A 27,078-nucleotide genomic window follows, 5' to 3' on the forward strand; every position below is an offset into this window, starting at 1 on the left:
AAATAGCAAAATTGGACAGGGAGGTGGATAGGGAAAATAAATAAACGAGCAAATAAAGAAAATGTTCTGGAGAGATCAGTAGCGTAGTCAGGAAATGAATACACAAAATCTTCCACTTGGAAAAGGAAAGTTAAGGCTGCTGGAGAAAAATGATATGAGAGGGCTATTGAGCACAGAAAAGTAAACTGGCAGCCACTGATTTTTAAGCAAACGGCAGGGATTCAGCTAAAAGTGAGTCGAGCAAGCGGCACGCTGTGTCAGCTCTCTGAAATATGGTTTCTATAGGGTGCATGTACCGTTCCAAGTGGGAGATGACAGCTAGGACAGGCAGAAAATGTTCTCTTGATCTTGTTTTTCATTGGAAAATTGATTTCCAACACATGAAAATATTTAGGAAAACAATACTTGCTTTCCCAGACAACCTGGCTGCATTTTCACTGTTTTTTTCATAGATGTGTAGATTAAAAGGTGGAAAGTGTCCCTTAATCTTTTAATCTGATTTGTTAATTTTAATCAGCGCTGAACAATTTCATCCTATTTAGTCTGCATTTTACTCAACAATTTGAGTTTGGATAAAGTGTCCTTCCAGGCCAGTATCTAAGACACTCTCAGAAATGAAGAAAATTCTGGGATTTGGATTAATTATTTTAAAGTTGTATTTTACACAAAAAGTTGAAATATGCTGCAGATATTTTTGATTCTGCTTCTTTCTTAATTGACACTTATCACTGGATAAAATGGTACAGCCACATCGGAGCAGAAGGTTGCAGATTATGCTGCGGACAAAAAAAGCCAACAGCACAAACAACTTCTAGAAGCGTCATTTTAAGAGCAAAGGTTGCAGGAGATGAGTGTGTATATATATATATATTTGAGATGCTGAACATAATCGTGCACCTATAGAAAAAAATAGCAAAAACTGCTATCCAACCAACAATCTTGCAATGTTTTTATTATACCAGTTTTGCTGCAATTGCTAAAGGAAAACTACAAAACAGCTAGGAAGGACAGATGGATGGACGGGACCGATTATTCTGGCTATTCTGACTCATTAAATGATTATTCAAATAGTCACATTTGGAGTTCCCATAAATCAGGAATCACTAGTTTGCTGACATTGGAAGATGTAAGACCAGGGCTGTGATTGCCATTCCCAGTTCACAACAGGGGACATCATTGCAATGGACAGAGGATAATTGATAGCAGCGAGAAGAAGCAGGAGCCTTGAGTTGAGGTTCTGCACATGAGGCTGGACCTTCTGCATGGATGGAGCCATCTCATAGAGCTTCATCACAGGGCAGAGAGGTGAGACAGCACCTTTGGGTGATATTAAAAAGTGGTAATCATACTAGAAATGATGACTGCCTTCCTGTCCTGCATGACATTACCTTTCTTGAAAGGGGCTTGAGGTGCAGAACGTTGATTCTTGACCCTTTTCATCTTTTTTTTTGCTTTCTGGAGTGAGGGGGTTTTGTTAACCCAAACAGTAAACAGCAAAACAACCCAGCCTTTCATAGGAGATGTTGAAAAAGGACAACTATTGGCCTGTGTGTTGTTGGAATCATTAACTTCTCTGTTCAGCCTCATCTCAGTCTCGTTTCAGTTCTTGGAGTCCCAGACCATCTGTGCTCCGAAACCTGGAGGTTAATAAGTACTAAGAGCTCCTCCCCTAAGATTAATAAGAGCGAAGAATGCTCCTTTTCAGGGCACTTCTCCACCTCCAGCACAGCCTGCAGAAGAAAGCCAAAGCGTGCAAATTCATCTTCTTCATGCATGTCTCCAAATCCGCGGCTCCAAATCCATGCATGCAGAAGGAAAGTAAATAAAATAACATCTCCAGCGGCTGCCAAAAAATTCCGCAGTTTCTGAGCTGTTGCAACTGTATTCGTCAGGGAAAAAAAATGTCTTGGAAACCTCACTCAGATGGTGATGGCTGGAGTGGGGGGGACCGGGAGGCGCGGGGCGGAGAGAGCGCGGTCAAGGCCAGGGCAGAAGTTCATGCAGTTGGTGGTTTGCGAAAATGTGTTTTGTTTGTTCTGGATTAGGCTGTGGATTCTTAAAAGAAAACATGTTTTAGTAAGCTAATTTCAAATCAGGAGGGGAAGGAGCAGGGTCAGGGGGAGAACAAATTAGCATCTGGATGTCAGCAGAATGAAAGGAGGATTCAGACGTGGAGGAAAGCGGGTTACTGAGGCCGGCTTGGTCAGGCACTAGCTTAAAAAACAAAATCCACAAAAAAAAAAAAGGAAAAACCACCAAAGGGCAACCCCAGGCGAGCAGTCAGACCAACGAGAAACAGGCAGGTCCAGACAAGGGCACCCTGTGCAGCGATGCTCCCCGTGGGACGGCAGCAAGGATCCCGACGGGCTGTCATTGGGAAGGGATGAAGGGATCAGTTCGCACTCGGGCTGAGCTGCAGCACTCTTGGACTATGAGAGTGGCTGCTGGGTCTGGCTTTTTGCAGAGTGCCTCTTGAGGGGCTGCTTCCAGTCACGGGCAGATCCCATCGGCGCCCGTGGATGAGTGTCCCGTAAATCCCTCCTCAGGACACCCACGCTGCGGCTGCTCCATGTGAGGAAAGAAGGAATAACCTCATTCTGTTAAATGCATCTTCTAGCACATGTGAAAATACACATATGGTCCCCGAAAAACCTTTGTGGTTTCCCCCTGCTCTCTTCTTGTGTATCTCGGGCACACACAGTTGTTGCCCCCTGCACCATTCCCCCAGCTTGCAGCAAGTAGCAGATGACTAATTTAAGACATGCATCACTCCTGTTCAGAAAAGAAGAAAGCAAATCCAAGCAAGCAAATGCAGTTGCTTTTACCATGAATTTCTAGATTTTCGTTAATAGCTGGCCTGGCAGGGAAAGGAGGGAAGATGTTTGAACCTGGTACTCAGCTTGTGATCACATAGAGCAATGAAATTACGCTGAGCAAGCCAGGGAAGCTAATAGAAAGGAAAAGGAAAGGGAGTAGTTCAGTTTGTTGCTTCTTGCTTTTTGATAAAGGTCAGTAAATAAAACCTCTGTGACAGGGCCATAACTCAGGTTTTGCATTTAACCCCATATCCTATAAATTTGAACATTTGTTATAAGAATTGAGAAACAGGGAAAGGCTACAGTGAAGCAGACCAGAAGTGGGGTCTTGTAGCTGATATCCAAGAATGAGGAGCAGTAGGTGACTAGAGGAAAGGGGAGAATCTCGCTGTTGTGGAGCAACTTCTCTGTAAGGAAAATCATTTCAGGCTCCCTTTCTTAGAGACCAGTTTTCAGCAGGAATCTTTATATTGCATCCAAAATGCGACATATCCCTGAAAATTCATGTCCGAGTGCTCCAGAGCATAGTCAAATCACATCTAAAGCAAAAGTTGTCACTAGATTCAAATTATGGCTATTTCTCCTTTGTTACACACAAACTTTTCTCATCTTCCTTCTCATCTTCTCTGAGCTTGCCTTCTCCACTGGCACCTTCCCAACTTCTGATTTCCATTCTTCTCCAATTTGCTTTATTCTCCAGCATCTCTCCACTCTTTCGTCTCCCATCAGTGCAAACATGCTTGGGTGTTTCCCAACCCACTGATCTCCAGTCCTTCCAGATCTTTTGCAACTCAGCTTCCATCTACTGAAATAGCTCCCATTAAACTGTTGACTGACCTCTTCCTAGCCAAGTTCCAGGCTGGCCTTCCATGCCTAAATGCCTTTGATCTGTCAACACCTTCCATGCAGTCATGTATGTACAGTCAAGACTATTAGACATGGTCTTCTTTTTGAGATCTTGCTCGCCTTGATTTCCATTATCCTTCCTTCTCTTGGTTGTCCTTCCACCTTCCTAGTCCTCCTGCTTGGTGTCCTTTGCAGGAATCTCCCTACCTCCCCACATTGCTGTGGGAATATTGCAGGGCTTTGTGCATGGTCTCTTTCTTCTCCCTGTGCCCCGTCCTTCTGGGAATCACGTCCACAAACACACCGTCTGCACCGATGACTCACAAATCCACCTCTGTATTCCAATAAGGCTCCCTCTCTGTCCAGATTGAAATCTTGACCTGTCCTTCTGGCTTTTCTTTATGGATGTCTTGCCAGCAGCTCAAATCCAGTCTAGACTATATTATTTTTTATAGTTGATGGGGAAGACAAAAAGGAACTTTCAGGCATGATTCGCCTCATTCTGATGTAGATACCTAAAATAAGTCAGATGAATTGCAGCCTGCAAGTTCCTCATTGTGCCATGAAATGTGCAGGAAGACCAGATGACAGGCGGGGAAATCCACGCTGTCGACGCCTACATTTAAATGAGATGAATCCCAGCTGGTGTGATCCAGGTTACAAATCAGACCGTGTGAGACTGCTCAGACACACGTGTGACCACCTTGTTTTGCATTGTGGCTGATGCAACACTGAAGCCAAGAAGTTTAGCAGCACGAATGACCACCAAAGAGCCGCACATAGCAGCAACTCCAAGGCCAACATGGGAGAGACAGAGATGAAGGACTCCACATTCCTCAGGAAAGAAAGAATTTGCTTTTGTTTTGACGTTCACCAGCATCAGGAAGCCTCAGGATGTAGGAAATGGCTAGCGCTGGTTGAGGCAAGGCTGATGCAGCCTGTTGTATTCCCTGCAGCTTCACACCACAGGGTGTAAGCATCCATGGAAGGTGGCACTGGCAGTGCTTGCAGCCATGCACAGCACACAAGTCCTGTTGGAGCACCAGGCTAAAGCAGAGTCATGGCACTAGAATATGCTGTTAGTGTTGCTGCCTCGGGAGGATTTCAGAAAAGGACATCTGTGGGATCTGTGACTTACTTTTGGGTAGCATGAATGAGGTATTTCTTGGTTTTCTGCTCTTTGACTTTGTTTGATGAAGTTTTATCTAGGCTTGATCTCCACTTGGACAGAATGAAGTCATTTTATTCTTCTTATAAGCTGGCCTGGGCAGCAGCAAGGTTTCCAGGTGAGGCTGACTCATGCAAGACCTCGTGTTTCCTTCGGAAGATGCAGTTCCCTGTATGGGGAAGCTTGACTAGCTTTCAGGGAGCCTGCCAGGGTAGGACAAGATGGGAATCATCCAGTCAAAGGATTCAGCTCACAGCTCCCTGGCACACAGGTGATCCATGCCGCTTTCTTCCTCATGTCACATTACCCATATCCAAGTTCTCCCTCCCTGGTCTGTTCAATTTATTTTATCTCCTCCTTTCCCAAGGTCTTTCATGGCTGATGTCCTTGTGTCTGCTGGGGCAACTGCACATCCACCTGTTAAACACCTTTAGCACATGCTGCCTGACACTTCCCGAGAGATTCATCATCATCATCCTCTATTTTACATCTCCTCTAATGCTCTTTTGATGCAGATTCCTGATAGTAACAAAGCTGCCGGGCTGCATTTGTCATCCTGGCTAAGACTGGGCCTTGAATTCCATGTCTTGTGACCATAAGTGATATACATGGCTCTGATGATTAGTGTACTGGGGAAAGGATTATTGCTCATCCTGTTCACTCAGCATTGAAATTGGGGCTATAGAACGTGAGAGGAGGAAGAAGAGCAGGAGGAAAGGTCTGAGGTGGTATAGGGAGTCATTTCTGCCATGACCATGGCATGATCATTGCCTCCAGACTTCCTGAGAGCTAAACACATGCAGCCCAGCGCAAAGACCAAGGAAGAGCATGGGGCAACATAAAACCAAGAAGCGTCCATCTAGTAAGGTTTGCCTGGATTCTACATGGCCCTCTCCTATAAGAGTGAGTGTTAGGATTCATCTCACCCTACTGCAGGAATGGGATTTGGCTCCCAGTCCCACACACCTGTTTTGAAGCGTGCATGATGCAGGTGTCTGTGCACGCATTGGGTGCTCCCTGAACAGGGTACGAGGAACATGTTGGGAGGAGAGCCGTAGGAATCACACCTTCGTGAAAGGTGTCCAGAAATGGTTTTAGAAACAGACCTACAGTCTAAACGGGGATCTTAGTGGAAAAAAAAAAAAAGAAAAAAAAAAAGAAATTAGAAAGAAATCATGATGCTTTCTTCAGCTCAGGAAAGGGTGAATGCACAGAGACTCTCCCTTATGCTAGTGTCAAACTCAAAAAAATGAATTACCCTTGTTTTCCCCAGGGTCCTGACCTTTGCAGGTTAAAATGGGACTGCTGGTCCCAAACTGGGATCCTCTGAGCCTTAGGCAAGGAGTGCATGGTGCTGGAAATAAAATAAGTTGCTAAACTAGCCATGAACGTGGTGACTCTAGTTCTGGATCATTACCCTGCCGGCTGGCAGCAGGGAGATCTCCGGCTTCCGAAGGAATTTCCACCCCGAGACTGGTGAGAATGGAGCAGCAGTAGCCAAGTCTCCGAGCATGTGAGCGTGAATTAGGACCTGCTAAACTGCCATGACCGTCATCATGATGGGAAGGAAATTCCTGCAGCCACGGAGAGCCCGTTTTATGAGGATGCTGAGGAGGTGCTGGGGGAGGTAGCGGAGGGAGAGGGTGGAATTAGGAGGAACTGTGATAAGATGCTGGAAGAGAAAGAGATGGGAATTTAGCAAGATTGAGGTCTTATCAGACCTTTTTTTTTTTTTTTAACTCTGCACTGGAGAACAAAAAAAAAAAAGGCGGGGGAAGGGGATTCAAAGGGAAAATAAACAAAACTTGGCCCGAATTCAGCTCTGCTGAAGGGTGCTAACAGCAAGGAGCTGAATTTGCCACAGATGCATTTAAGCCTTTCCAGCCCCATGAATTCTTTTTCCAGAAGTTTCCCAGAGTAAGGAGAGCTAGTCCAAAACTGAGAGAGCTTTGACATTTGGCTATAAATCTACGTGTCAGCAGCCTGGGAGTGAAAAAAGGGGGGGGGGGGGGAAGAAAAAAAAAGGAAAAACAAACCGTGTAATGAAAGAGAGATGAGCTCAGAGCCTGGACGGGAGCAGAGCTCGGGGCCGGAGCCCGACGTAGCCCTCGCACGTCGGGGTTCCCGGGACAGGAGAGCCGGCGGGATGACGGATGGGCGCCGAGCACTCATGGTCCTGTCCGGAAGGAGCGGCGTGGTTGGCGCAAGGCGAGTGCCACTGCGGGAGCAGCCCCGGGGCCGCCCCGTGCGGGCTGGGCGCCGCCGGCCTCTCCTGAGCCTGCACGTGTCTTCTGAGCGAGCTTGCAGATCCTCGCGTTTCGGGAGCGCTTTTCCTCCTCTTTCTCTCTTCCCCTTTTATTTTTTTTATTAATACAACAGGGTCTCTGTTTGTGTGCAGGGGGAATAGCGGGTGAGGGCTCCGGCCGCTGCTGGGGAGGTGCAGGGGGTGGCTTTTGGGGAGCGTGATCGATGGCTTCTTGCAAGGCCACCAGCAGCCTAAGCTCTCCCTCGCACGGTGCACGTCCAGCGGGATGGACGCTAAGCCCGCCCGGATGCGGGCTATGGAGGCAGATAACGGGCCCTGGGAGGCCGCAAGTCTCCGCCACGCCGTCCCTCCGAGATTAAGGCCTTTCAAGGCAAAGCAGCCAATATGGTTTGGATCAGCCCCGGCAGCCTTCTTACAGAAACGGCTTTTAAGCCCTCAGATGCTTGTGTTCAGCTTCTTCCAGCTCCGCAAGGTCAGGATGGGCGAAGGTTTCCAGGGAAGAGGTCCAAGGAGCAGTTGGGGGAAGCACCAACAGCAGCGATCTCATCTAGGCTGCCTGATGGACACGATAGACCTGGGGTCTGCAGATCCCCAGCTCTCCAAGTGCTTCTCCCCAAAATGCTTCTCCCAGAGCAAAGTTATTTGTCCTCCTACCTCTTGAAAACTCCCCAAAAAGAATTTGAGGGAGTTGCATGGGATATTTGTGTTACTACTGCAGAGTTTTGTGTCTCTCCACCACAGGCTTCTCCATGGGATGGGGAGCAGCAGCTCTGATGCCTCCTGATTGCAGCTCAAAGATTATCTGGGCAAATGCTTTCTCATGCATCCACACTCTTGTGTGTTTATTGTGTTTATGCTGCAGGACAAGAACAAGGCCTGGTCTAGCAAGCACAAAATACTTTTTTTTTCTTTTTTTTTTCATTGCCCAAATGTGTCTCTGAGGAATGGATATTGTTTCATAGAAAAAAATGTCAATGTGAATAAACTACCTCCTCTTTGCTGGCCACGTTGATTCTAAATGCTCTCAAAACAAAACACGACAAAACAAAAAACTCTTACTCTAGGAAACTCTTGCTTTTGTTTTCATGGGGAAAACGTGCAGATACTGAGACATTCAGCAGCAGAGAACTTGAAAATAGACCAATTTCAAGTCTTTAGGTTATAGATAGAGCTGCCTTCTGCCATTTGTTCTCCCAAAGGCATGTGTAGATCTTCTGAAAACACATTAATTCGCTTAATATTTCAAACATACATAAATCAACCTATAAACCAGAGCTAAAAGCTCGAAGGGACTTCAAGTAGCCTTAGTCCATTCTCTTCTCTCAGCCAGAACAGGTTTTGCCCAGAGCATCTTTTGAAGAAGGTGAGATCAGAGCAGAGCAAATCAGGATTATAAAGATGGGATGGACACAAACTAGATGGCCTCTACACCTTTAGCAAAGCTTCCAAAATGTCCATTTTCAAGTGAATGCACAAGAACGGTTGCAATTTTCACCCTGCCAAAAGCAGGAGAATTTAGGGGATGAGGCAGGTAGATCCCATTTGCTTCTCCCCATGTCTGGAAATGTCTTCTGCTCCTCCAGAACCAAAAGCCGCCCTGGTGCCATCGGGCAGAGCTGCAAACCATCTCGTGCATTCATGAGATTTTGCTGCAGGTCGTTCCTGAGACCTGGACTGGCACCAGTTCACATCCAGTACACAATTCCCATCCCCATTTACTCTAAATCAGGCCCAAATTGCACAGGTGAACCAAGTTCTAGCAAGACAAATAAACACACTGGTCTTTCAGCCTGGAACAAGGGATCCCTCATGCCATGGAGCCTGCATCTGTGTTTCTCTTGGGTTTATTTCATATCTTGGACCCTGGTTCAAGGCAAGTTAAACTGCAGATACTGCAGAGAAGGAAGGCAATTGCTGCATTTTTAACATACTAGCAATTCTTCTTTTTGTGAATTCGGAGACAGCAACTGCCTCCACATATCGGCGAGCGTTTACTTAGTAGCAGGAAGCCTGAAATCTGATGCTGTCTCCACAAAAATCCTCAAGTACATTTAACAATGGCCCTTGTTTATAAGCATCGAGCCGTCTGTTTTCCCCCCTTTCCTATAGTGATGCAACAGTGAGTGCTGAAGAATTTGGTTTCAGAGCCAGATACTGCTCTCTGCCTGCGGACTTTTGGGATTTTTTCTTTTTTTTTTTTTTCCTCCACATTTACAAGCAGCAGATTCTGGCTTCATCAGCTGCATTTCTTCTACATTGCTGGAGAGAGGCTGGTCTCTCTGGGGTCGCAGGAGTCATCCCTTCCAAAGAGGGTATTCAATAGGGTGCAAAAAATGGTACCCTGGAGACTTCCAGGACATTGAGACATCCTCAAAGAGGTGGCAGCTCCGCCATAGGATTTACAAGATCTGGTGTGCTGGCAAGGGGGTTCTGGTGGGACACTCCACATCATCCCATACATTGATAGACCCCTGCGTTTTAGGCAGCTGAACTAACCTCACGTGTCTATGAATGAGCAGAGATTCTCTAGGTGCATTAGCTGGCTTTCCAGAGCCTCATATGGGAGCTTAAGCTCCCTCTAAATACCTATGCAAAGGCATTTAAATGTAGGTGTCCCCATTTGTGAACTAGCAATAGGGGAGGAAGGACTTCTGCTCTTGTGACTAGATAGAAACCCAATGGCGTACGAGAACTTGCATGCAAATATGCATCTGTCTACAAATATAAAGAGAAGGAGATATACTTGTGTAGTGCCTTCACCTCTGTGTTCAGGGGTTTGGTGAACACATTTGCCTGAAGAAAAGGTAGTGCATGATATTGTCAGTATAACTGCTTATCTACTGACCTTCCCATCATCCATCCATCCATCCATCCATCCATCCATCCATCCATCTATCTTTGCTCTCTCTTGTATTCTGTAAGTATTATCCAAAAGAAAAATCAACACCGTGATTGTGCTGGTGTGCAAAAGAGCTGAACTAAAGGTGTTTTATCTCTGTTTCCCTCTCATATCACCTGCTCTCCAGGGGTTTGCACCAAAATGTCAGACAGCTGATGAGTACACGCTGGGATAGCATGGTCCAACAGACACAGCTCCACAGGACCAAGGCTTCGAAGACCTGGGTGCTGCTCAGTCTTGCCCACAGGTTGGTGAACGAGAACATGCGAGATCCTTCGATGATCCTGGTTGCCTCAAAAGGCAACAACTTCCACTACATTCCATGCAAAGAAGTACTTTCACTTGTGTGAAGGACGTTAGTTTTGTTGAATGCCTTGTAGTTCTCACGCTATGAGATTTGGTGAATAACAGTTCTGCATTAGTTTGCTGACAGATTTAGCTTTTTCAATGCATAATTTTACCCACTGGAACCAAAGAAAAACCTCTTCCAGCCTCTTTTCAAAATTGAGGAGTATGAGCCTTTTCAGTCTCTCCTCATAAGTAATATTGTGGACAAATAAGTATACTTTAGGTAAGCCACTTTAACCATATGGACCTGTTTTCAGCCATGACATCTAGGATTTCACCCTTGTAAGTAAAGCAAATCCTTTGGCTGTTGCCCTCACAGCCCTTGTTGCAAGAAAGTCCAGGATGCTCATGAGCAAACGAAGTAAAAGACAAGGAAGAGAAAGCTCCATTTGGCAGAACAGGGCCCAGCACTCACAGCCAGGCAATTCCAAATCCAGCTCTGGAGAGCCAACGGATTTGCATTCTCTCCACAACAAAAACGTTCCTTTTGCTCTTCCTTTTCCACTCCCCACCAGAAAATGGGACTCCAGCAGCATCCTGCAAGGCTCTACCTGAGTTAGTCTAGAGTTTAGTGAGATGGCAATCATCATGAAGGATATAGCAGGTGAGGAGGGAGTCCTTGCTGTTTTTCATGAGAAAGTTTTCTCTTGCAGTGCAATCCACACGAGGCTGCTGGAGGTCAGATGAGGGTTACACAAACTCTCCTGTCTTCTGGGTGTCTGCTATCAGGGAGAAAAGCATGGCCTGTCATCTCTTCCCCCGTCTTCCTCTGAGCAGAGACGACTTGTCAAGCCTCCCGTCTGGAGGATGATTCTCATAAAAATCACCTCCCCTGAGCAACGGTTTCAATACTGCTCCGTGACAGGGTGACAAGGGAGAAAGGAGCAGCACGAGGCAACCCTGTCAAATTGCTCACGACCCTTTCCTCAGCCTGTGACTCTCTGTGCCCAAACCATCCCATTCCTACACCCTGATACGGCAATGACTAACACTTCAGAAAATTAAAAAATGAACGGGAAAAGCAAGTGATCTACAGAGAGCAGATATCTCATATGGTGCATGGGTTTTTTACTTCATTAAAGGGAAGAAGACACGGAAGGAACATTTTACCACCGTAGTATGTACATGTCATCTCCTGTCACCTCCCAAAAGGGCTCCCCCGCATACCTGCTGCCTCCTTGACTTACAATAAGGTGCTTGGATAAAACACCCCAGGGACACCAGGGTTTGCAGAGTGTTGGGCCTGCTCTGTGCTCAACCCGGACCCCAACGCTGCTAGAATCTGAGCAATGCCCTCTACACACACACATCGCCTGGAGCCAGGGGTCCTAATTCACAGATTCACAGAATCACAGAATCACAGAATATTTAAGGTTGGAAGGGACCTCTACAGATCATCTAGTCCAACCTTCCTGCTCAAGCAGGCACACCTAGAGCATGTGGCACAGGGTGGCATCCAGGCGGGTTTTGAAGACCTCCAGAGTAGGAGACTCCACAACCTCCCTGGGCAGCCTGTTCCACTGCTCTGTCACCCTCACAGTAAAGAAGTTGCTCCTCACCTGGAGACGGAACTTCTTATGCTTCAGTTTGTGGCCATTACCCCTCGTCCTATCGCTGGCCACCAGTGAGAACAGCTTGTCCCCTTCCTCCCTGCATCAAGGACTCCCCTAATTCCTCCCCTAATTCCTCCCCTAATCAAGGACTTTCTTCTGAAGAGCCTCAGTGTTTCTTTAAACTCACTTGTTTGCAGCTGTTCCTAGAAGCCTGATAACAGCCATGGACAGAGATGAGGGCGCGTTACATTAATCTCTCTGGCCTTCGGGGTTGCAAGTGACATCTTCTGCCTCTCCTCCAGGCCCACAGGACACTTTGAGGAGGAATGTGACTATAAAAAATGAAAATCTGCCATCTTTCGGTATCAGAGAGGAAAAAAGAGGAGCAAATACATGCTAGGTATCCAGCTTTGCTGGATAAAATACTGGATTAGGACACAGCAAAGCAACTTCTTGAATTTGTTACCTTCACAGCACCACTCTTCCTGTCTGCTATATCTTTTATTTCGGATTCTTCCTTTTCTCTGCTGATGGCAATTCTTGCTGTTAGGGATTGCTCATTTGAATATACATAGCCTCCATTAATGTAGAGTGGTACTGAGGCTCATACAGTGCTGCCAACTAACAGGTCTAAATGAGGTGTGGGTCACATCAAGGTTGTGCCTGGAAGTGGCACATGGTGGCATGAACCTGAACATGAATCTGCTGGGTACCGGTAGGTAGGACCCAAAACGGGCTGTACCCTCAGCCCAAGGCTTGGGGACCCGTGTGGTGCTTGCATGATGAGGAACGAAAACTCACTTCTCACTGTGCATCCTCCAGGCACCTCTGAGCAGCACCAAGTCCCCTCCAAGCAGACGGGCAGGCAGGGGTGATCCTTTATCTCACGGCACGGAGAAAGGCAGCATTGTTGGGCCGGATGGCTTCATTACCCCCTTGGGTGCGACTCCCCACACCAGCGCTTGCAGTCTGCAAAGTGAAAAATGACCTGTTACGTGTGCGCACACACACATCCGTGGCTTCTCTGCAGCGAGGCACCCGAGCACGTTTGCTTCGTTACCTCCCCTGTCCGGGGCACCAACCCCGTCCTTGCAAGGCGGCGTATTTTGGACGGGCTCTATATTCCCTCGCCTCCAGCAGACAATTAGGAACAGGCCTCCAGGAGCGAGCTGTGCTCCGAGCAACCCTGCAAAGCCTCCGCCAATCCCCCAGCCACCCCGCGACCTGGAGGTAACATCCATACTAAGCTGTTTTTAAGACAAACAGAAGGAAATACTTAGGTGTAAAATTACTTGGCAGAAGCCAACCCGTTTCCTCTTTTGACAGGGGCAAAATAAATAGAATAATCATCGGTGATCCTGAAAAATGCAACCACCCACTAAGAGAAAAGGGGGGCCGCGCTCTCCCTTCGGATGAAACCCCATGTCGCCTTGAACCGGACGGGCAGGACAGCATGAAATGCTCCTGATCTGTGTTCCGCTTGTGCTCGGGTCACCCTCTTATCAGGATGCTCCTCTTCCGCAAGACCTTTCCCAAGGGCTTTCAACAGGTGGAGGGGAAAAGGCTGTGCAATTTCCCCAAGATCTTCTGTGGGTTTTTCTTATGAAATATCAGTTGTTTTTCCCCTTCAGCTCCCTCTTTGCAAAGGCAGACTGTGAGGAAGCTGCAGAGACAGTTAGGAGGAAAGACATGGTAGATGTGCTACAAGGGCTGCTCCCATCTTGGTTGACCCATGGAGGACCTAGATTGACCACAATCTAGAGCAGCACAGAGATGAGGACATAACACGGGTCACAGAAGATGATTTGGGATGTACCATTGGTACTGCTGATGGAAGGACACCACCCCAGCATCAGAGATCTCATGCTGACTGAAAGAGGTCAGACCATGACCATCACATCTGCTGTCTACTCTAAGCTCTCCTTCTAGACAAGCATCAATACCTAGCGGAAAGAGGAAAAGGAAAAGGGACATTTCCATAAGGTGTTTTGCTGAGGACTCTCACAAGAGAGGTAAACTTCCTCCTCAGCCTTCTAAAATTGCATTAAAATTCACCCAAGGGTCTGAGCAGCTCCTGAAAGTGCATTTTGTGGGGGGGAATCCCTGCCAATTTGCTATGCGTTTTATTGTCCTGCATGGAAAATAATAACTAGGTCATTTTATAGTATAATTTTACACTAGATGGTGCTACGTAGTATGACCAGCACCTGGGGTGCACAGTCAGTGTCCAGCAATGAGACACTGGAGACAGGACAGGAGGAGAGAGCTGCGAGCAGACAAGAGCAGCACGCTTTGCCCCATGCTCCTGTTTCGGTTGGGGATGTGCTCTCATGGGCACGTCACCAGTAAACCTGGCAAAACCAGCACAACGGTATCTCAGCAACACTTGTTATGAGACAGGTTGGATCCGACAGGAGAGAAGTCACATCCCAGACTGAAATGATTACATTGGCACGAAGTCGCACCTAGAGCAAGGCACAGACTATCTGCACAAGCAGCACAATTCTTCCTTCCCTTGTCTTTCTATTCTCCCAACCAATTCTCTTCTCTCTGCTTTCCCAATACTTGGAGAAAAATCACTAAAAAGAGAGAGAGGAAAAAGAAAAAAGCAAAGTCCTGCTCCCATGCCTAATGAAAAGAGGGAAAAACAGATAACACTACTCTTAAGGAAATAACTTATTTTACTACCCAGCAAATGTTCTAATAAAGTCAGAGATTGACAGCAAAATTAAACTTCTCCATGCTGCCATATCCTGTCTTCCTTTTTCATGGCTTTCAGTCTGCCAGAAACATAGAGTTCGATGTTTTATCCGTTCTCCCCTCCCCAGAAAAGCCAAGGAAGAAATATTTGAAAGTCAAATAGAGTATCGTAAACGGAAAATAAATGGAATATATTTTAACAAGGGGTATGTCACCATTAGTAGAGATACTCCCACCATCTAATGGAGTCTCCAACCCATTTTTAAATAAGAAGTATGGGATTAATCTCACTAGTCTTAAACTAGGCATCGTGTTGTAGGTGTCCATCACTAAATAAATCACTTTACTCTCCTTCCCAAACCAAGAGAGGGAAATTCATCATTGGGCGAGCCAGCTCATCCCAAATAGTCATGCAAACAGGTAGTGTGAATCACAGCTTCAAAAGAATTATTGCTGCATTAGTGGTATTTTAGATAAATCACTCAAATGTAAATGTTATCATTAAAACTGCCCGACGTTCAATGCACATGTAGCACATATTACTGTGATAATAACAGTCTTATGCAATGGGTTTGATATTGAATTTTGATAGAACACACCTGCCTTTTTTTTTCTTTACTTTTTTTCTTCCCTTTTTTTTAAAAAAAAAAAAAAGAAAAAAAATCATAGACTGAAGTTTTCCTGCAAATCCCAGTAATTCCACCAGCACTTGGTTGCTGTCCTCTTTCTCATCTAACTACCTTGCAATTCATTTAATGCTCCCTGAGGCCAGGCCAGCACCAGGGAGGAGTAAACTCATTAGAACACATTTCAGCTGATCTGGAAAAATAAACAGAAAATAGGAACGGTCAAAGATCACTTTATAATAACAAAAATGATTATATGCCTTTTTTTTTCTCCTTTTGGCCTTTTCATGAAAATATAAGGCATTGATGAGAAGTAGTTGTAGGCTATTTTTTCTTATGGGGAAAAAAAAGAAAAAAAAAAAAAGCATTTTCTGTCCATTTGTACCTGGGAAAAACAAACCTCTCCATCTAACGCACTTTGGAAGGACAAACACCATCTGCCTTGTGTCAGATGAGTCAATCCAAAATTAGAACAGCGGGGAAAGAATTTGAATACTTTCTATATACATGACAACTTATAAAGGTTTAATGCATTTGGGAGATTTATGACCCCAAAAAGGAAACATCCTGGCTTCATCAGATGCAAAAAATGTTCTTTGCAAAGTCATACTTGTGCAAGCTGGGGCAGCGTCTGGGAATTCCCTGTGGTGTCAATATCCCATAGGAGGCCCATAGATAGTTATGGGCTACTAGACATAGATAGTTATGATGCTACTAGCAAAATAGTTAAGTTTTTTTTTTTTTTTCATCCATAGTAATGCATTATTTCACTGATTCTACAGAAACATGAGGTCTTTTAGGGACAGATGATCCTATTTCCAGGAGAGAGATTATGCCAAGTGACCTCTCAGAGGCTTACATGCATATTTTTTGTAGTCCCAGTAGCAAATCTCCTGGTGTGGTGCAGGAAGGCCAATGTAATGTCACAGGATGGATTTCCTGTTGTTTCATTTTTCAAAGTGGACAAATACCAACATAAAGAATGAAGCAAAAGTTACACTAGAAGGAGATTGCCAAAACTGCAAAGCCAATAAGAAACACTGAAATTCAGACCGTTTTACCCTTCCCTGGATTAAACTACCTTTTTCTCCTCCCGGTCATCATGGGCCCTGTTTTATTGCATTTCCTCCTAGTCTGTCCTCTTTCCCTCTCCTTCTGGAAGGACAGAGGTCTGCTCAGGACACAATAGCTCAGCTCTACACGTCCTAACACTGAAGCGGAGACGCTGCCTATGTGTTGTGTAGAGCATGAGTCTGTTTATACATCGCAGGGCAGCACAGGAGCAGCACGGTGCTGACTCACACCGACTACGTGACGCACTGCAAAGCCCAGAGCTTTCCCCTCAGCAATGTCCCTCACCAGCTGTCTTCCACCCTCACTTGACGCCAGTCAACCTCAACTAAGTGTAGACCTTGTTCATGGCCATGGAAAACACCCTACTGTCCCAGACTGCTTCTCCACTTCCCTCCAGTTTAGCTTAGATTCACTTCACTTCCAGTATGTTGGCCAGCACTTCTTCCCCATTCTCAGCCAGCACCAACTGCAGATTTGATAAGTCCCTATTACCCTGTGCCAGTCAGCAAGCGAGATGTCAAATTCCAGACCCCTGAGGGATCCTTCTCTGTAGAGACTTCCACTTTGGCAGCAAATAACCAATAATTTCATTATTATACATTTGTTTTTTATTTGAGCTGACAACGCCACAGGCACTAGTGGATATCAGCTTTTCTGAGGAGCAACTTAAGTACAATAGATATTAATTTGTGAGCATCCACAATGACAGTCACAGAATGGTGACTTCTGTGGCTTCAGAGAAGAAAAGCTGTTTCAAGCTAAAAAAATTCTCTAAATGTGAATGTTTCACCACAAGATCATAACAATTTTGTTCAGAGCACCTAGATCTATCTTCAAAAGGCATCTTAATTAGCAACATCATTGAAGGAACATTCAGATTTTTGTAGGGAGGGAAAAAAAAAAGAAATCCATCACTTCAGAATCCAAAGCAATTATTTCCCTCCTTCTTCACAAGAGAGGAAAGAGTTATATTTGAAAAATGTAAACTAAAAAACTAAAGGAAAAAAAGGCCATTCTCATATCCTCTCCCAGAAGAAGAAAAATAAGGGAACAAGAAGGAAGAAGGAAAAAAAAAACCACAAAAATACCCCAACTAGAGCATGTTGAGATTTTTATCTATGCCAGTTAAAAGTCTGCTGAAATTTATTTCATAAAATACTGAAAAACCCAAATAATACCTAACATAAGTAAGCCTGCCTACAACATATCTGCAAAGAAAACAAGTGCAGGAAAAATCAGCCTTCCCAAAAACAAATGGACTACAGGAACAAATGCAGCTCAGCTTCTCAGATAAACTAAATCAGGCTTTTCCTACAGAAATGTGTGAAGTCCCAGGTGATGTGAATCTGATTTGCTTATTGATAGCCACTAAACTTGCCTGATGGGCTATATGAGGCTAACTGAAAGAGCTGTCTGGGAGCTGCAGCTTGGTAAAGCCAGACTTATTCCCAGCCTAACTTTAATTAAAAAAGAAAAAAAAAAAAAAAGAGAGAGAGATAAACAAACAAAAACCCTTAAGTTTTGTATTTGCTCCCATAGAAGCTGTTGAAAATCAGTAACTTTCTTTAGTGGCTCCAGCTGTAATAGCTGTAATTAATGCAGCGGGCAGAGTTGTTGGAAGCTGTGACTCCATCCCGGTGCTCTTTCCCTCTGTATTCACCATTCCTGCCACTCCAGGCGACATCCTGGGAAGCAGTAGTTCACACCAGGGTTTTCCTTGCTGCGTTCCCCTCTGGATCATCACGTTTGGGATGATTTAAAGGCCTGGGGTTATGTGCGTGCTACTTCCTCCTCCTGCCAGCTGGGGTCTGCCTTCCTCCAGATTCACGTGGGGATGCAACACTTTCCCTACTATTTTCTGTTCTGCTGCTTTTGCCACCAAGAATCTGCTTTGCTTTACAGCCTGCAGTTTCCTATCGACTGAAGATTTCTGCTGGAGTGTTGTTTCATGGCTACTGGCTTTCTTGTCCGAGCTGTTCAATCTCAGAGCCAAACCAGAAGGTAAGCAATTTACACATAAGCCCTCAAACATAGAGTACCATATATATGGGCTGGATTGGCTCTACTGCCTTAAAATTTTGAGGAGCTACGATGGGGGTTAGTCCATTGAGTCTAAATGTTTTAAAAGTTATTTTAGCTACGCTGGTATCTACGCTCAATTCTACAGCAATTCTCAATTCTCAATCTACAGCAATTCAGACCAAGGGCTTTTATGCCCATCAGGCTTGGGAAAGATGGGAAACAACGTCCAGATTTTGCCTTTTTTATACAGGGATTTTACCAGAAGTGTTTCACACCTTTCAAACCTAGGGGCAAGGCCCCAAAGAACCTGCTCTAATGATAGATGATATAATCTAATATATCATCTAATAGATGAGTTCTGGACATGTCTCCCAACTAAGCCATTCTGTGCTAGAGGCAGAGGTAGCAGCATTTGGACCTAGGAAACCTGGTCTGAATGGAGCATCTGTTCTCTCAAGCCCTTCTTCTTACCCCTGAAATCCATCCTCCTGATGGCAATTCCTGCAAATTGTTTTCAACCAAAAATGATAGTGCAATGGAACATGATCACTCGGTCATCAAGTAGCTGATGCCACCATCTGGGGAAGTACAAAAATTCCCCAAATGGGGAAAAGCTCTGGCTGGGCTTAGCAAAAGCAAGCTGCCATTTCCCATTCTTCCTCTGATAGGTGCTGGAAAAGAGCCCAAGCCACAAAGTGCAGATCTGCTTCCAAGTTTTACTACGGTTCTGCCATTAGAGGCAGAACAGGTAGGAATGCCTACGCATATGGTTGCCTGAAACTCCTCCATTCAAAGTGCAGAGCCTTGAACAGAGCTCCTTACAGCAACGTCAAAAGTTAAGCAGAGAACCGAGACGTGGGGCGCATGCCATAGGCTGAATTTTCCTGGATGCTTCAGCCAAAGTAGTTCAGCCAAAACAGCTTCTGAGAACAAGACTGGGGAGGGAAATAAATTGTTTTACCCACGTTAAAAGGTTCCGGGAACCTCCTCCCTTCGGAGAGCTCTGGTGTGCCTTTGACTTAGAGCAGGCCCTCAAAATTCAGCAGAGAGCACCCTGCTAAACCTCCCCGTGGCAGATGTGTCTTTTGGCACTGACCGAAGATTTTTACCAGATTTGGTTGAATTAAAATTGCAGAGTGTGTCTGCACTCAACAAAGGCTTGTAATGGATTTGCAGTTAAATTCTCTCCCCCGCTCAAGCTCTCCCTGTGTAAACCCAGCTCTAGCTTAGGATCTAGGATAGCTGAGCAGAGCTAAGCCTGCTCCTGCAGCTGCTGCAGTCCTAGTTCAGACGTGTCTAATGTCTCCTTTGGCTTTGTCCAGTGCAACCCTTGCCTGTTGCTCTGCAGCTACTTCTGCTCTTTCTTGGTACAACCTTTGGTAGGAATTTTTCTATGGCTTCTTTCCCCAAGGCAAAGAGCGGAGATCATTTCCTCACCTTTAGCTGCACTGTTGAGATGACTGTCTATAGTAGGCAGAGCCGTGATAGTCTGATGTAGGATGCTTTATCCTGTATATTATTCCCTCTTCTGAAGTTCCTTGCAGTCGAGGGAGGTGGTATTTTTAGTTGCTTTATGTCTCTCTCAGCCATTGCTCAAATTAGTGAACAAAGCAGAGGCTGGAGAGGTTTGAGACAGTCCTTGGTTTTTGGAAGCCTTGTATTGATTTGCTTTATTTTGATGGCAGAGAATTGTCTCCGAGACAGCTCCAGCTTTTGTCTAAAGACTTGGTCAGTCTATGGCTCAGCTTCTGGACCATTTTGTGGATAAAGGCTGAAACTCCTAAATTCCTCTGCTATTCTCTGAGCAGGTGGGAAGGGGAGCAGAGGACACAGCAAGGTGCTGTGATCTCGTGGTGGTAAATGTTGCCAGGGAGGCACAAGGCCAAGGCTATACACTGTCATTCACGAGGATCAATATGAAAAGAAGGTCCTTTCCGGTGCATTTTCGCAGCACAGAGTTCAACAATGTACCAGATCTTAAGGAGGAATGAACAGTAGATAAGAGCTGCAAAGAGGCACTTGAATATCTTTGATAACACGACTGGGCTATATTTCCTGATACTCAGCATAGTGATGAAGGCATGCACAAGTCTGCCCTAAGTAACAGAATTTTTTCCTTGAGTACAAAATTTCTCCAAATGCATCATTCGGAAATCTTTTGAAATGGAAGATACAGAGTGAGGTATGAAGATAGCAAAGAAGTCTTTTTGTCCAAATTGGTTTGCTATTGATAAGAAGAGGCAGAAAATGATTATTTCATTCATTTATTTTCATAACTAGGATGTGAAGAAGATCTAGGAATATATGGTCTATCACATTCCTCATTAAGAATGCCAGAATGACATGAAGTTTCAAGACAGAACTGGTCACCGAGGAAAATGTAAGCTCACCCATTTCTTGGAAATTTTTCCCAAGAAATTATTTAGCTCCTACACAGCCATGCACAAGTGCATGCACATACACATGCAATACATATAGATACAGGTGCATACATGCACCTCTACAGACTTAGCATGAAGAGAGCAAGGTTCTACCTTCATCTGTGAAAGAGAATGAAATCATGAATTAAAATCTGCAGAATGAAATTCAAGAATGGCAGGGATGAACATGTTCACAGTGACATTGCTTCACAGTCCCATGCACAGCTCTAGTTCAGTCTCTGCCACTGATCCGGTGAGTGACTGCAGGAAAGGAACTTCCCATGTTTCCCATCCTACATCCAACCTGCTTAGGTTAAACTGTCAGACTGTTCGCCCAACCTCCCTCTTTTCTACCTAACTCCATGTGAACAGAGCCAAGTAACTGTGATGGCCTAAGAAATCTGTCAAGGCAGATACATAGGTACCTATAAGTGTTGCCCTTGGATGCCGGAAAGTTGAGATATATTCAGATTTATATCAACTCAGGTGAACTATACTTTTTAAAATTATTTTTTAATCGAGTTGCAGACTCCTCCTTAGAAAACTCATTTCCCTTCTCTGCCCCCTTTTTATTCCAGGCGGGAAAATCTCAGCCTGGAGGACCAGTATCAAAGGGGCATCTCTCTGTGGTTCAGGTTGGCATCAAAGCCTGAAACAAGCCTGGGATATCACATGCTTTTTTGCCACGAGGTAAGGGGAGGTGGAAAAAAATAGACTTTTTATCCGTGAGAGCAAAGGGACATTGGCTGTGATGGAGGAGGATGGGAGGATGAGCCCTTTCCCCAGATCTAATATTTTAGACTTGGGCTTAAAGAGCAGCTAGGGGAAATTTGGCATCAGGTTCTTTTTGAATCCATGCACTTCACTCAGTGAGACATTTTTTGATTTAAAAATAAATGAGGGAAGCCTTGTTTTCTGGGTGTGGTTTTTTTTTCTTTTTTCATTTTTTCATTTTTTTTCTTGCTGAAGCCCTCTGCTCTACCAGAAAAAAGGGCTCTGAGATGACACCAAGAGTCTCCTCGCTTCAGCCAGCCCGCAATGTTCTCCATCCCTGTGTTTTTCCCTTCGCTGTGACTCCACCCAGCTGACCTTTAAGAAAGTAATAGGCCGTTGAGAACACTTCTAAAGCAGAGTACTTTTCCGACTGCCTTGCTACCCCTCTCTTTCCCCCTGTCTATCAGACCCAATAAGTGTAAGCCTCAAACACCAGTCCCACCGGCATCTGCCAGGATAGATTTCCAAGCGTTTTTTTTATGGTCTTCATAAAATTGGGATCAGGGGATTTTTCCACAGGGCTTGAGTAGGAAGAAAGAACGAAAGAAGGAATTAAAAAAAAAAAAAAAAAAAGAGGTGGAGAAAGTCTTTCATTTGGGAAACGAGCTCATTCTGAGAATAAAAATAACCCCTTGATTTGTGTACTTCTTCCTTAAAACAGAGCATGGCTTGTTGGTGGATCTAATAAAGATTTTTTCTCTCTCTCTCTCTCTCTTTCTCTCGTGCACTCTTAGGCTGTAATTTTATCCAGATGCCTTCGCTGCTAATAGCCTTCAACTTGGTGTTTTTCTGTTTCACACACACTTCTGCCAGGTCATCTTTTCTTGATGCCTCTCAGTTCTTTTCACCTCCTGCTCAAGACTCGCCCTGAAGCCCGTAGACCTCCGTCGTTCTCTTGCTCCCGTCCGTACCTCCTTGCTCGCGTGGTTTATAATTTCATCCCAATTATTGTAACACCTCTTCTTCTGTTTGCTTAACGCATGTGTGAGGCGCCTGGCGAACGGCACCTCGACGCTGAGAACACCAAAGCAAGCGGTTAAAGGAAGAGCTGGCCAAGCCAAGGAGAGGGCCAAGGCAAACGAAAGGACCTGGCAATACGGCTGCCTCCATTACCCTCTCGCAGCCCCAACCACGAGGGAAAAAGAGAGGCATTTGCAACTTGAAGCAAAGGAAAAGGTAGTAACCAGTTGAGGGGATGAGAAAAGAACAGAGGGATCAAAACATGTTGTTTTGGGGCTACCCATGAACAGGAGGGGCTCTGAAAGATGCTGGCTGCCAGCTGAGTTCATGACCTCCTCCCAGCTGCCAGGTTTCGGGCACGGATTCACTCCTTTCTCTTGGTGTTTATGCAGCATTGCTCACCTCCATACGGCCCAGAGGCCATGACTGAATTTCTTCGCCATGCGGGCAATGCAGCTAATCTGGAAACTGAAAGAAATCCCACTCTGGCCTAGCATTTGTGCTTACCCAGGGGTCTGCGAGCTTGGAGGATGCTCACATGGGATTTAGTAAGTGCATGTTACCCTCTTAGCTTGTGGTGTCCTAGTACCGGTCAACACATCCTTCTCCACCTCAGTTCCTCATCTTCAAAGGAAGGATGTCAATATTTCCCTCATTTGCCTTATCTAGGCCATGGACATCTCAGAGGATAACCTTTGCTGATGAAAGGGCAAAGCAAGAAAGCAACAGTGGTGTTCTTTGGAACTTTAGAAGTTCTTTAGATCTTCTTCATTAACTAGAACCTAGTTTAAGGACTACAAAATGGTAATCAAGGTCACAACATAAGCTACGTGCCCTGGGAGAGCCGAGGCGGAGACTCTGATCTTTACAGCGCTGGTTCCTCAGAATTTTCCTCCGAGATTCTCTGGCAATGCTCACAAGCACAGGAAATCCAGGACAAGGCTCGGTTAGCTAAACACAGGCATCCAATGTCATTTGACATGTCCTGGGATAGCCCAGGCTGACCTTAGGCTCACCCTGGGATACCCCAGGCTGACCCTAGGCTCACCATATAGGGCTGGTGAGTACAATAGAGAACTTAAGGCAAACTTTTCTGGAAAGGCACCAGATATTTGCTTAGGCAACTGAATTTCAAATGATGAAAAAAAAGCAGACAGCACAGTTTGCTTTGCTCATTAGGTGTTGCTTGCTGTGAATTGCTGCAGAGGAGTAGTAAGGACTGGAGGATCAACCCATCAAGTCAATCGCGCTGCAATGCATCCCTTCTAATAGGAAACTCATTCTGACCAGCGTGTTTCTGTGGACAAATAAGTTGCTGGTTCACCTCTTAATTTCTACATGAAAAGAGTCTAAGAGTCTAAGTTTTGGAGGTTTTGAGTGAAATTCAGTGAAACTAAGCCAAGCGTGGACTGTGGAAGCTCACTTGTGCTCTTTCTGCACACATACCTCATCACGCAGCAACCAAAAGGGGTTAGAGGAGGACTTTTCTCCTGTAAGAGAGCTCTGCTATGGCAGGAATAGGATATGTAGGTTGAACACAACCCTGTTAGCTCTGCTTCTAGCTAATCTCGTACGAGCACTTGTACAAAAATCGACTAATGCTGTGATGAACCTGTGCAGAAACTGGTCTTTTTGTAATGCTTCTTGGACGCATCTGACTCTGGAGTGAACATCAGCCTTCCAGAGAGGCAGACTGATATCTGTGTATGTGGGTTTAATTATTATTGCTGTTCCCTGGTTGACGTTCCCCCAATCTTTTCACCTTTAAAGCCAAGCTTCTCAGACATTTTAATCTCCCACTACCCGATTTTTCATTGAAGATATGCCTGGCTTTTCTGGGGATGGTGTCATGGTAAGACAATGACACTATTGAAGCACAAGGAGCAAAAATTCAGCAAAGTGGAAGCCGTGGAAATCCAGAAAAGCATTTTCCCTGAAAAAGGAACATTAGGTGCACTGAGAGGGCCAAGGGTGCTCTGTCTTCATCTCAGTCATCTTTGCAACCCATCTGTTTTGAGTTTTCCTTCGGGGTCAAGTTAAACCTTCCACCTTCCAGTTGTCCCAGCTTGTTGGCTTAAAGCAGTCGCTCTCTCCTTCCTTTACTTTTCTTTTTTTCTTTATTTCTTTCACTTTTTAAAAGGGGTTTCAAGCCTTAATGAGCTACTTTGTCCCTTAAATTAAACCTCTTTCCTGTTTCAGCCTGCTGCACTCCTGTGAGCCCAGGCTTCCGGATCGCACTTTAAGCTTCTCTGTTTTATTTGGCCCAGGACATACCTACTTGTGTGCCAGCAAGGGCTCACCCCGCAGAGCCCTGGGTGGCCTGAGGGACAACGAAAGGCTCGGCACTGTCGGAAAGAGCATTAAAATGGCCTGGGAACAGAGCTCCAGGAAGGCCATGGCCACCATCGGTCATGCCCAACATCGGGTTGGAAGCACAGAACAAGGATGGAAGGTCAACCAGGTAAGGTCAGGAGCAAGCAGGTATGACTGGCAACTCAAGCTCACTCCAAATCCTGGCATTTCCATTAGAGAAACGGGTCACAGGCAGGGGCAGACCAGAGATCACAGATAGAGCAGTGACTGCTGTGAAATGCAACCACCCTTCGTCTTCCCTTGGTTTCATTAGTTCCTGGTGTCACAAATAAAAGCTTTAAAAGAAAAGCTGAATCTCAGAGAGGCAGAGCTAACATGGTTCTTCTGTTTTTCTTTGACCAAGTAGGAGAAGGAATGCAGGATGCACTGATGCTCTGAGAGAGCAGGGTGCGCATGCAAAGAAACTGGCATTAAGAGAAAGCCAGGTAGTCATCAGCATGAATGAAAGATGTTCCTGTGGGCAAGATGCCAGCCTTGGGACAGCTGAGTTCTAGAGTCCCCACTCAGTCCCATTGGAAGTCATCCCTCTTTCCATCTAGCTCTTTTTCTCTCCTTCTGTGACTCAGTTTTTTGAGTTTTATTTTTTTTTCCCTCCTTGGAAGCCTGTCTGTCAGCCTACACATCTATAACCAAATCTGTCTGTCCTTTGAATCTTATGCAGACGTTGCTCTGTGCTTTGACTGTCCAATTGCTGTAGAACGTTGTCCGTCTGTGCCCCAGCACCACTGCATCTCCCATCTTCAAGAAGGATAATGCTCATTCCTTGTCTTCCCCTGCTCTGGTCTCCTCTCCAATCTGCTTCCTCTGCTGCCATAAAACAGGAAGGTTGGACTAGATGATCTCTAGAGGTCCCTTCCAACTTTAACCATTCTGTGTTTCTGTGATGATTCTGTGTTTCTGTGAAGATGCATGTGCAAGCCAAGCCACCCGAGGGCTGGAACAGGAGAGCTTGGCTAACTGGACAGATCCTCAGCACCATCTCCATCCCTCCCTTCTCAAAAGAACAACGTGAGGTTGTTTCCAAGCCACAAGACAGATACATGTCCCCTGTGTCTGAAGCCTGGTGCTATGAGGTGGTACCAATGAAACAAAAGCCTTGCTCCCCTCTGCCTTTGGGACATCCCGTTGAGGTCGGGAGGAGGCTGCACGCTGGAAGTGCAGGAAACACCAAAGGCCATGCTTCTCGCATGGAGCCAAGGTGTCAACTGCATGAGCTGCCACCCAAGGCAGCCCCACGCGTCCACGCTCACCCCGCAGCCTTGCAAAGCAACGCTTATTCCCAGCCTGAGAAAGACTGGAGCTTAAATTTAGCAACATACCCCGTCTCTGCTAAATCGATGCATTCCTTAAAAGAGCTGGGCCATTCATGCCGCATATTTTCGGTTTACCACATGGCTTCTGGAAGTGATAGCCAATGAGTAATCTGAAAAGGTTCCCACTTCAATCATTTCTAATATTGCACTTTGGTCACTTTGACTTAAACGTGAGCCGTCCCAACCCGATTAAATCTGCCCGTCAACCCTTCTTGCTAAGTAAATGTCAACAACAACACGAAGCGCCTGGGATTCATTTTGCCATTGAATCATGCATGATTGGTGGCAGGTTTTCAATCGGAAAAGCACTGGCTTCCTCTCCTCCTCTCGCTACCCCCTCTCCCTGCCTGACTCACTGTTCCAGTCCCCGGTGACCTTTCCGACGCTTGTCTTGTGAAGCTGTCAAAGTGCCACCAAAACCCAGACCTTCCAACCCAAGGGGCGATCCGGGATGAAGCGGAGGGGTGTTGGTGTTAACAGAGCAGTGCAAACCATCCTTACTGAGAAAGATGAACAACAACCCCCCAAAAAAAGAATATTTATTCAAATTTAATAGTTCTGTTTCCAAGGGAAAAAAAAAAAAATCAGACCTAACTCCACAGGCACAGTGGAAAAGCTGGGAAGGATATTTTTTTTCTGATTTATTCCTTATGTTTCTATTCCCTTGTTCCTTTTTGACCCATATAAAAAAAAAAAAAGCATGGGGGGGGAGGGAGGGAGGAATGAAAAGGTCATTCTGGGGACGGCAACTGTCAGTGATAGTGAAGTAAATGGCCCCAGTGAAATGATCCACACGTGTGTCTCCTGTTTCCAGCAGAGGATTCTTGATCCTGTAAATCACTTGCACTATTGCTTCTTCCCTTCAAAATACATCATAGGAGAAAAAAAAAAGAAAAAAGAAAGTATCTGTACAATTACTG

At 45.5% G+C, this 27,078-nt stretch overlaps 1 long non-coding RNA gene across 2 annotated transcripts; it reads left to right on the plus strand.

The window, feature by feature from the left end:
• Positions 1-17,837: 17,837 nt before the first annotated feature.
• LOC112955557 lies at positions 17,838-22,262 on the plus strand. 2 transcript variants are annotated; one of them, XR_003250905.1, is made up of 5 exons: positions 17,838-18,070; positions 18,199-18,297; positions 20,599-20,698; positions 21,317-21,428; positions 22,247-22,262. It is a non-coding gene; the product is annotated as an uncharacterized LOC112955557 (long non-coding RNA). The 2 variants fall into 2 exon arrangements; XR_003250906.1 differs by lacking the exon at positions 20,599-20,698.
• Positions 22,263-27,078: the final 4,816 nt, after the last annotated feature.

Source organism: Nothoprocta perdicaria, unplaced genomic scaffold (genome assembly GCF_003342845.1).
Source record: "Nothoprocta perdicaria isolate Ctin4 unplaced genomic scaffold, notPer1 scaffold_58, whole genome shotgun sequence".
Lineage (NCBI taxonomy): Eukaryota > Metazoa > Chordata > Aves > Tinamiformes > Tinamidae > Nothoprocta > Nothoprocta perdicaria.